Genomic DNA, 10548 nt, shown 5'->3' with positions numbered 1-10548 from the left:
GAATGATGAGCAGTTCTACATTATTTTCCGAATGGATTTAATCAGGAGTTTTTGCCACTGTTCAACACAGAGAATTTCCATCATATCAATGTGAACAATATAATCTGCACATTTTTCAAAATTAATTACAAATACACCCCAAGGGTTGACTTACTTTTGAGAGCTGCTGTATGTTTATATACGTATATGAATTAAGGCGCATTGTTTAAACCCTGAAACGTTTCTGTATGCATTGCTTGAAATGTGTAAATGCAGTGACGATGGTACAATGGAATATGAATTATATTATTTTTTTACAGTTCACCCATTTAATTATGTCAGTGGTATAACTGAATGGCAGGAGCAACAGAGAGAAAATGTATAACATCTCAGATGTAGGTACAGCTGTCCACAAAGCTGAGGTGCTGTGAGTGACAGCTGTCTTCTCTCTCCCTTGTCTGTAGATGTCATGACTAAACAGAGGGGTGAGTACCAGTGTGTGTTGTGCTCTGTGACACTGCTGTGTGTGTGTGTGTGCAGTCTGTGCTGTCTATCAGGCCTGTGGCTGTGTGGCCCTGCTCTCATCTCATGGGTTTGCTGTGCAGCTCCTCTGCTGCTTTTACATGGTTTCTGACTTGTATGTTAATTTGTATTAAACAAATATATTCTCACAGTACAGTAGCTGTCAGGACTGTAACACTGAGGAGCTGTGAGTTTAATCTCTCTTCTCTCTTGTTTAATTATCAGATCAGCTTCAGGAAGATCAGAGTAAGTGCCACTGCCTTTCTGTTTGTCAGTGGATATAAGCGAGCATTACTGTGTGAGGGAACATGGTTTTGTTTCATTACCTTCTACTTCAGTATTCATACAGATGTATGTATATTTAAAACAATAGGTGAATTTGTACAATGCAAATATAGTATATACATTTTCAATGTTACTACTTATCATGATGCCAGTGAGCAGATTTGTATCTCTGAGGTAAAGTTCAATTTAACTGGCTTGTCTTTTCTTTACCTGCAGATGAGCTTTCTAAAGAGCTGGGTAAGTAGTCAGTGCACTCTGTCTTGTGGCCCTGTGGCCCTGTGGCCCTATGTTCCTGTGGCCCTGTGGCCCTGTGGCCCTGTGGCCATGTGGCCCTGTGGCCCTGTGGCCCTGTGGCCCTGTGGCCTTGCTCTCTGCATCTCAGGGGGCTTCTGCACAGCTCCTGCTCTGCTCTCACACATATCCTAGATTAACCAGTTTCTTTAACGACAGTGATTCTGAGTGACATTTCTATTCATATTTTATTGTAATTGCAGTTTTCTGTTAGTTTACACTGTCTGTATCATTCTTTTTCAGGTCAGGTTAAAGCACACCTGGGTGAGTTACCCTGCCTCTTTAAACTCATTTCGGTGTTAAAACTTATAAGAATGATGAGCAGTTCTACATTATTTTCTGAATGGATTTAATCAGGAGTTTTTGCCACTGTTGAACACAGAAAATTTCCATCATATCAATGTGAACAATATAATCTGCACATTTTTCAAAATTAATTACAAATACACCCCAAGGGTTGACTTACTTTTGAGAGCTGCTGTATGTTTATATACGTATATGAATTAAGGCGCATTGTTTAAACCCTGAAACGTTTCTGTATGCATTGCTTGAAATGTGTAAATGCAGTGACGATGGTACAATGGAATATGAATTATATTATTTTTTTACAGTTCACCCATTTAATTATGTCAGTGGTATAACTGAATGGCTGGAGCAACAGAGAGAAAATGTATAACATCTCAGATGTAGGTACAGCTGTCCACAAAGCTGAGGTGCTGTGAGTGACAGCTGTCTTCTCTCTCCCTTGTCTGTAGATGACATGACTCAACAGAGGGGTGAGTACCAGTGTGTGTTGTGCTCTGTGACACTGCTGTGTGTGTGTGTGCAGTCTGTGCTGTCTATCAGGCCTGTGGCTGTGTGGCCCTTCTCTGTATATGTCAATCAGGCACTGCAGCCCAGCTCCCGTCTGCAGGAACTGTTAATGATATAATTGTTTTTAGTTAGTTAAACCACTTTACCATTTTGCCCAGATGGGAGGCAGGTGTGATTTAAACACTGATCTGTAATAGTTGCTGCTGATTTGTAGACTGTGAGAGCTGCTGCCCACACTAGTCACAACAGATCTACCATTAAACAGGGCTCTGGGCTGCAGGATACAGCTGTGAGTGTGTGGATATTCCTGTTACTGCACTTTCACTGTCTCACTGTGTTTCTCCTTGACTTTCATTGGTAGACAAACTTACTGAAGAGGAGGGTTTTTCAATTTGTATTGTTTTATTATACTCAATACTTGTATTACTTGAATCTTAATTGATTGTTTTTATTGTTATTGCAAATTTTTACTGTTAAATGCCATTAAAACAAATCTGTCTATTGATATTTATTGACTTTAAAACTTGACATCAACATTTCTTTCTTACTTCTTCATTATAACATATTCTCACAATATGAATTCATACTTTAAGTCCCCTTGAATTATTAGTCAACAGGCCTGTATCTCTGAGGTGCAGAGAGATTAACCTGTCTGTCTGCTCTGTTCTTTTTCAGGTCAGCGTTAATGGAGAGCTGAGTAAGTAACCCTGATTTTTCAAATATAATTTTAATGTAATTTATTGGTTAGAAATCAAATAAAAAATGTAATAACACAGCAGTGAAGCGACCTGTAGCACTGAGGTTCTGTGAGTTTCACCTAACCTTGGTTAGAAAAGCACGAATTCAACTAATTAGTTTACAAACTGAGCATTAGCTTTAAAATAAATAAATCACACATTAATGAAAGTGACACTGAGGTGCTGTGAGTTTCACCTGTCTGTCTGTCTACACTTTTATTTATTTTTCAGAGGGGAGTAAGAGTCCTGGGTAGGTAACCCTGCTGCTCTATTGATTGACATGTCTGAAGGAGAGAGCACAGTTCTGTTCTCTCTTTCTCCAGCAGTGAGAGAGCTGCCACCTACTGGACACACTGTGCACTGCTCTGTGGACTGTGCTATAGATTCGTCTCCATGTAGATTATCACACTGGTTTCAAGCCTGTTTTAATAATTTGCTCATTCATATTCTGTGAAACTCAGATACACTACTATGGAGGATAATTTGTTCGAAAATGAAAACATAAATAAATAGATAAATATAATTTGAAATAAATGTAACAATTTAAATGCATGCATAAAAATAGTTCAAAATCTTTGTATCTATGTGTATTTCTTTTTTTCTTAAATTTAGTCATTTATTTATTTTGTCATTTATTTCCTTAGTAAATGTTGGCACAATTTTTTAACTTATTTTTCTTACTAGTGTAAATCATAATTCTTGATTTGTGCGACAAGAAGTGGTTCAATGACCTACTAACTTTGCCTGGTGTTGGTGCTGAGAGGTGAAAATGTGGGAATATCTCAGTTCATTCCTGTCAGTTAACCCCATCACACATTCTCTACATCAGTGTTTCACAACCCTGGTACCACCTACCCTGCTGGTTTTTAAAATAAGTATATAATTATATAAGGAACTTATTAAAGAACCAACTGGTTTATTAAACAATTCTAACAACAAGTCAAATCTAAGCAGATTGGTACTTCAATTAAGGGTTCAATTAAATTAATTGAGAGCTCATTTGGAAGAATAACCAGCAGGGTAGGGGCTCCTCCAGGACCAGGGTGGGGAACCCCTACTTTACATGGTCATTTGTAACCTTGAGTGTATTCACTTTTTGTGGAGCCATATAACATATTATTCTTGTACCATAGTAGTATTATTATTAATGTATCAGTGTATTTGAGACTAACTCCAATAGTTCAGTCATATACAACTAATTAGGACAGTTTTTTGCCACAGTAGGCTTCTTAAAACTTGTTTCACATTAAATCTGGTGTCTCTCCTGGCGTAATGGTTAAAGAACAGTCCTGTGAGTCAGGTTGTGTAATTTCGATTCCAGACGTGGGGATGTTTCTGTTTATGTAGATGTTGATTCAAATAAATAAATACATAAATAATAATTGGGGCCTTAATATACTTTGACCTCTCAGTACCAACACTAGGCAAACTTAGTAGATCATTGACAGGTGCGTAGACAGGATTTCATGGCCCCCTGAAAGAAAAAAGTGCGGTCTTGGGGGTGGAAGGGGGTTCTGGAGAAGTGCGGTCCAAGCTCCAAGGGCCCCACCCACGAGATGTGCAGCCCCCCCCCCCTCAGGGCACCCTGAATCGTCATCACCTTTCCCCCTTTACTACGCCGCTGATCATCGATTCACTTCTTGGGCTGGGCCCATCAAAAATTAATGAAGTTAGTAAGAAATAAGATTTGTCCCAACATTTTTAAAAGGAGATAAATATATACATAAATAAAACACTAAATTAATAAATCAATATATAAATAAGAAATATGTATTTGATTTCTTTATGTAATATTTTTATGTATGTATTTATACATTTATTTCATTTAAAAAATATATTTTAGCTTTATATTGTTTATAAATACACTGAATTCAATATTCATTGTTTACAACATTACAACATTACTTTTATTACTCTCTTCTCTTTCCTTTATGTACAGCCAATCTCACTAAGAAAAGAAAGGTGAGTGACTCGTGTATATTGTGCTGCTATAACAAACAGGGGTGTTGTTTCCCAACATACAAACTATGCAATTGCATGGGGCCCCATTGGGCTAGAGCAGTAGTTTCCAACCATGGTCCTGGGGACCCCCTACCCTGCTGGTTTTTGTTCCAACCCAGCTCTCCATTACTTAATTGTCCTAACAATGCCCTCAACCAGTTTTAAACAGTAGGGGTTTTAAATGAAGTATAGAGTTGTATAAATAACTTATTAAAGAACCAACTATTTTATTACACAATTTAAAAAATCTAATCTAAGCAGATTGTTACTTCCATTGAGGTGCAATTAAGGGGGGGGGGGGGTGAAGCCAGAGCAAGAGCGCTTGTGTTTTAATATATGTTCTGGCACTGGTGTTTTTCAGTACAGCTGTGGGAAACCATTAACTTTATGTTTAAGGTATGGACAGATGGACTTCATTTCCCAAAAGAACCTCCAGGATTTAAAATGCCCGTTTAAAATACAAGGTCAGAGCTTCTGACATTTTCATAGCAATCAATTGTTAAGCCCCATTGCTGGGAAAGACATTCCACTGACCTAACTAGAGGTCGACCGATGTATCGGTTTTGCCGATTCATTGGCACCAATAATGATTTCTGGAATTATTTCTGGACGTAATTAATGTTTTGACTAGATGCTGCATTAATAGAGAACAGCAGTATGTTTGCCAACAATCTGACAGAATGCTAACAAAACTATCCTCAAGCGGTTGGAACAATGTGACAAAAACACGCAAATCCTACCTAAATGTTTAAATGTCAGGAATGTTACAATTTATTACCATCTATTTGCATTATGCTGGGGTCACACTACACGATTTTAAGCCCGATTTGAGCCTGATTTGGCCCTCAGACAGATCGGCACTGATCGCCACAAGGTCGAGGTCCCGCTGAAGCAATCAATCAATCAGATTCCAAACTCTCCACCATGGCCAAGACCAAAGAGCTGTCCAAGGATGTCAGGGACAAGATTGTAGACCTACACAAGGCTGGAATGGGCTACAAGACCATCGCCAAGCAGCTTGGTGAGAAGGTGACAACAGTTGGTGCGATTATTCGCAAATGGAAGAAACACAAAATAACTGTCAGTCTCCCTCGGTCTGGGGCTCCATGCAAGATCTCACCTCATGGAGTTTCAATGATCATGAGAACGGTGAGGAATCAGCCCAGAACTACACGGGAGGATCTTGTTAATGATCTCAAGGCAGCTGGGACCATAGTCACCAAAAAAACAATTGGTAACACACTACGCTGTGAAGGACTGAAATCCTGCAGCGCCCGCAAGGTCCCCCTGCTCAAGAAAGCACATGTACAGGCCCGTCTGAAGTTTGCCAATGAACATCTGAATGATTCAGAGGAGAACTGGGTGAAAGTGTAGTGGTCAGATGAGACCAAAATCGAGCTCTTTGGCATCAACTCAACTCGCCGTGTTTGGAGGAGGAGGAATGACCCCAAGAACACCATCCCCACCATCAAACATGGAGGTGGAAACATTATGCTTTGGGGGTGTTTTTCTGCTAAGGGGACAGGACAACTACACTGCATCAAAGGGACGATGGACGGAAATCTTGGGTGAGAACCTCCTTCCCTCAGCCAGGGCATTGAAAATGGGTCGTGGATGGGTATTCCAACATGACAATGACCCAAAACACACAGCCAAGGCAACAAAGGAGTGGCTCAAGAAGAAGCACATTAAGGTCCTGGAGTGGCCTAGCCAGTCTCCAGACCTTAATCCCATAGAAAATCTGTGGAGGGAGCTGAAGGTTCGAGTTGCCAAACGTCAGCCTCGAAACCTTAATGACTTGGAGAGGATCTGCAAAGAGGAGTGGGACAAAATCCCTCCTGAGATGTGTGTAAACCTGGTGGCCAACTACAAGAAACGTCTGACCTCTGTGATTGCCAACAAGGGTTTTGCCACCAAGTACTAAGTCGAAGGGGTAAAATACTTATTTCACTCATTAACATGCAAATCAATTTATAACTTTTTTGAAATGCATTTTTCTGGATTTTTTTGCTGTTATTCTGTCTTTCACTGTTAAAATACACCTACCATTAAAATTATAGACTGATCATTTCTTTGTCAGTGGGCAAACGTACAAAATCAGCAGGGGATTCAATACTTTTTTCCCTCACTGTATATTTGTTGTGTCTGAAAGGGTGCTATACACCGATCAGCCATAACATTATGACCACTGACAGGTGAAGTGAATAACACTGATGATCTTGTTATCATGGCACCTGTTTCGTTCTCACTGCCGGGGGGGGGGGGGGGCTGATGGCTACCCCAGGCCCCCCCAAGACACGTTCCTGCCTACGAGTGCCCCGATGCAAGAAGCTATTACTACAGGTAGCTCGCTATCTAGCTAATGTTAGTAGTAGCAAGTTAGTAGTATTCATGGTCATGTTATCACAAATAACTAACTAACTAGTTGTCGGATTTGCAGGTGTCTAGCTACACTGTTTCACCATTGTGAGCCTTAACGATGAAAGCCTGACGGACCTTCTTCAAGTAGTGACCGCTAGGATTGGACAAGAACTGTTTGGGAGCGGGGTTTTGCGAAAGGTCAATTGTTGTAGTCAAAGTCTTCCGTTACATGGGACACAACTAAGGATGTGGACCCAAGCACAGAAGAAGGCTAATTTGATGGACCGCCAACGGGGATCGGGAACAGCAAACAGGAATATGAGGGGAATTCCAAGAATCGTGGTTGAAGGGACAAGCTGAGGTCGGGCGATAAGGCAAATAATACAGAGAAGACAAATCCAGAAGTCTGTAAAACAGGGATACAGGCAGGAGTCAAGGACACTGAGAAGGCTGGTTAAACAAGGAAATGTTCAGGCTGTTGCTCAGAAAGGCAAACAAGACTTTGCATGGAAGGTATGGAACAAATGGGTTCAAATACATGATGATGATGAGAAAGTAACAAGGAGCAGATGTCTAATTAGTTAGATAATGAGGAACAAATAACTAATTGACAAGAAGTAGATGATGAGTGATGAGTAAGGAAACTAGAATTCAGGAGACTGATCTCTGTAAGTGAACTGGAGAGGTGTGAGAAGAGAACTTGACAATACTGCAGCCCACCTTTATAATGACATAGGATTGTGGCAAACACTGGTGTGTGTGTTGATACTAAAATTGTTATGGCAAGTAGAGGTGGAAGGGCCCTTAAACTGAGCTTTGATTGGGGCCACAAAATTGACTAACATGCCCCTGATAACACACACAACAGGGCTGTGGCTGTGTAGCCCTGCTCTCAGCTGCTACTCAGTACATAACCCTGCTGCTCTATTGACCGATGTGCGCAATCAACAATATAATACAAATTATATAAACCAAGTCATTCAAGATTTTCACAGTATGTAGAGGTGGGAGAAATTGATAAAATAACCACTGAGAGTAACAAGTTTAAGAACAGTATTTTAAAGATCAGCTAAATATTTCTTCCCTTTTCTCTCAAAAGTAAAACACTATAGGAAATGCCTGACTCTCACACTCAGTAAATGTTTTTAAACTGATTAAACTTTTTTATTTTTTCTGGTCAGTTCTATAGGTGAGCAGGATTTCCCGTCCCGTGCCTGTGCATCCCTGTTCCACTCCCCCCTCTCTGAGACCCTGCCTTAACCAATCAGAGGAAGCTACCAGGAAGCACAGCAACAATCCACACTGTGATTGGCTGGTTTCACAGACCTGGCCTTCATCCTTCTGAACTAAGGACATATTAGATTGGCTAAGATATGTGTGTGATATCAGCTGTAAGGGTCTTACAGTTGGACCTAACTGGTCCATAAATATTTGGACATTGACACAATTGTCATTATTTTGGCTCTGTATGCCACCACAATGGATTTGAAAGGAAACAATTGAATGCCCCAAGAACAAGCAGGAACTACAGACTGCTGCAGTGCAGGCCTGGCAGAGCATCACCAGGGAGGAAACCCAGCATCTGCTGATGTCTATGGGTTCCAGACTTCAGGCAGTCATTGACTGAAAAGGATTTGCAACCAAGTATTGAAACTCACAATTTAATTCATGATTATTAGAGTTAATAAGTTTAGTTTGTCCAAATATTTTTGAGCCTCTAAAATTGGGGGGGCCACTCCAACACTGTTCATCCAATTTGGATGTAACTACCATCAAATTAAAGATGAAAGTCTACACTTTAAGCACATATTGATTGTTTCCTTTCAAATCCATTGTGGTGGTGTACAGAGTCAAAATAATCACAATTGTGTCACTGTCCAAATATTTATGGGCCTAACTGCATATGAGCTGCACTGATGAAGCAAATCTTGGTATCATTTAAAAACCCTCTCTAGTCTCTAGTTTTCAGTGATATAAAAACAAAATTAAAACAATGGGGCTTAGTGAAATGGGTTATAAGTACAATAAGTAATTGCTCTTGGAATCTTTTTTTTTTATTGTTGACAGCTTACTGTTAACTGAACTTTCTGATTTTTTAATTTATAGTTGTAATTATTTTAAAATATTTAAAATTACTGTTAATTGAACTTTCTAAATAACTACAGATTACATTGATGGGTAAAGGTTTTCTACTTATTAATTATTGAATGTTTATTTACAGTTTCGTGTAGTGTGTGAATGTTCAACCACAAATGTTTTGCCTGTTTATATAAAGAAGAACAATTCTGCAGTCTGTCCTCTGAACCTCCTCCTGTACTAAGCAGCTTCAGTCTGAATAATCTGTGTAGTAGTAATTTTAAATACTGTTAAGGCAGGGCTGTACAGCATGAGCATAAATAGCACTAGAGTGCCGGGGGAGACCACTGCTCCTGTTGGCCGTCATTCCCGCTCTGACCAGCAGAGGATGCACTGAGCCTGGACTAAGAGCTCAACTTTACTGCCTAGTTAGTTGCCTCTGTTGCGCTATAAAAAACAGCAATTTCCAAAACTGGTGAAGAGGATATTAGTGTGTGTGTGTGTATACATAAAGATATAATCAAATGAAATCATAAAAACGGCAACTTGAAGGCAAGTTGGTGTTGACATGCTATTTGTTGTCTGAAATTATCCTGATGCCTTCAGTCTGTTTGTGATGAAACAGCTTGGTCTTGTGTGTGTCGCATGAGGGTGCCTGTCCAGTAAAAATAAAATGCTTGATGCAAGATGAACTTCACATCTGCATTTCAATTTCTGGGAATCCATCAGAACTCATGAAATAAGTTTATTCATGTATTCATTTATTCATTTCCATCTACACTGTCATTGCATGCAGTACATAAGAGTGAATTATTATGTACACTATCCTGTACTGTTAATATCCTGGAGAGGCCAGATGGATAGATGCAGCCTCCTGCCTGCACTGTACCTGTCTTTATGGATGAATGTGTGGATCGATAGATAGTGGCCATGGATTGAGCCATTCACTGATGTGCTGTCGTACTGGGTCTCTAGAGGTAATGATCTTGCTCCTCTGCCAAACCCCACACAATGTGACATCACTGCGCATCACTGCAGGGGGTTCTGGGAGTTGGAACAGTCCTGTGTGGCGATGCTCTGCCAGGCGCAAGAAACCCAGGTGGAGCTCTGCACAATAGACCTGATGGAGTGAATACTAAGAAGTGGATGACTTCCTTTGGTATAAATGCACTTGTTTTGTTCTATTTGATTTGTTAGTTTTTTTGTTTGTTTTTTGTCAAATGCATTGACCGTTCTGATTTTTAATTTAAATACATCAGATTGTTTTGTTTCGGTTTCGGTTTCCTTGATGTTTTTGTTTGTTTATTGATTTATCTGGTGCATTTTCCGTTTATTTCAATGCATTTGATTGTTTTGCAAATATATTTAATTTCATGGAGGTGCACGGTTTCAGAATATGGAGGACTATCAAAACTGAAATTTAAAATAAATACACAGAGAAAATAAATATATGATTAAACAAATACATGGACATTTAGGCCTA

General features: G+C 39.7%; 1 long non-coding RNA gene across 1 annotated transcript; it reads left to right on the top strand.

The window, feature by feature from the left end:
- The first annotated feature begins 1002 nt into the window (after positions 1-1002).
- Positions 1003-9808, top strand: LOC136768712 (uncharacterized). Its single transcript, XR_010822016.1, has 7 exons — positions 1003-1023; positions 1321-1341; positions 1833-1853; positions 2566-2587; positions 2859-2877; positions 4567-4589; positions 8171-9808. It is a non-coding gene; the product is annotated as an uncharacterized LOC136768712 (long non-coding RNA).
- Positions 9809-10548: the final 740 nt, after the last annotated feature.

This window comes from Amia ocellicauda, chromosome 14, assembly GCF_036373705.1.
Source record: "Amia ocellicauda isolate fAmiCal2 chromosome 14, fAmiCal2.hap1, whole genome shotgun sequence".
NCBI classification, from domain to species: Eukaryota; Metazoa; Chordata; class Actinopteri; order Amiiformes; family Amiidae; genus Amia; species Amia ocellicauda.
The sequence above is the reverse complement of the archived record's forward strand: the minus strand, read 5'-3'. Positions and strand labels throughout refer to the sequence as shown.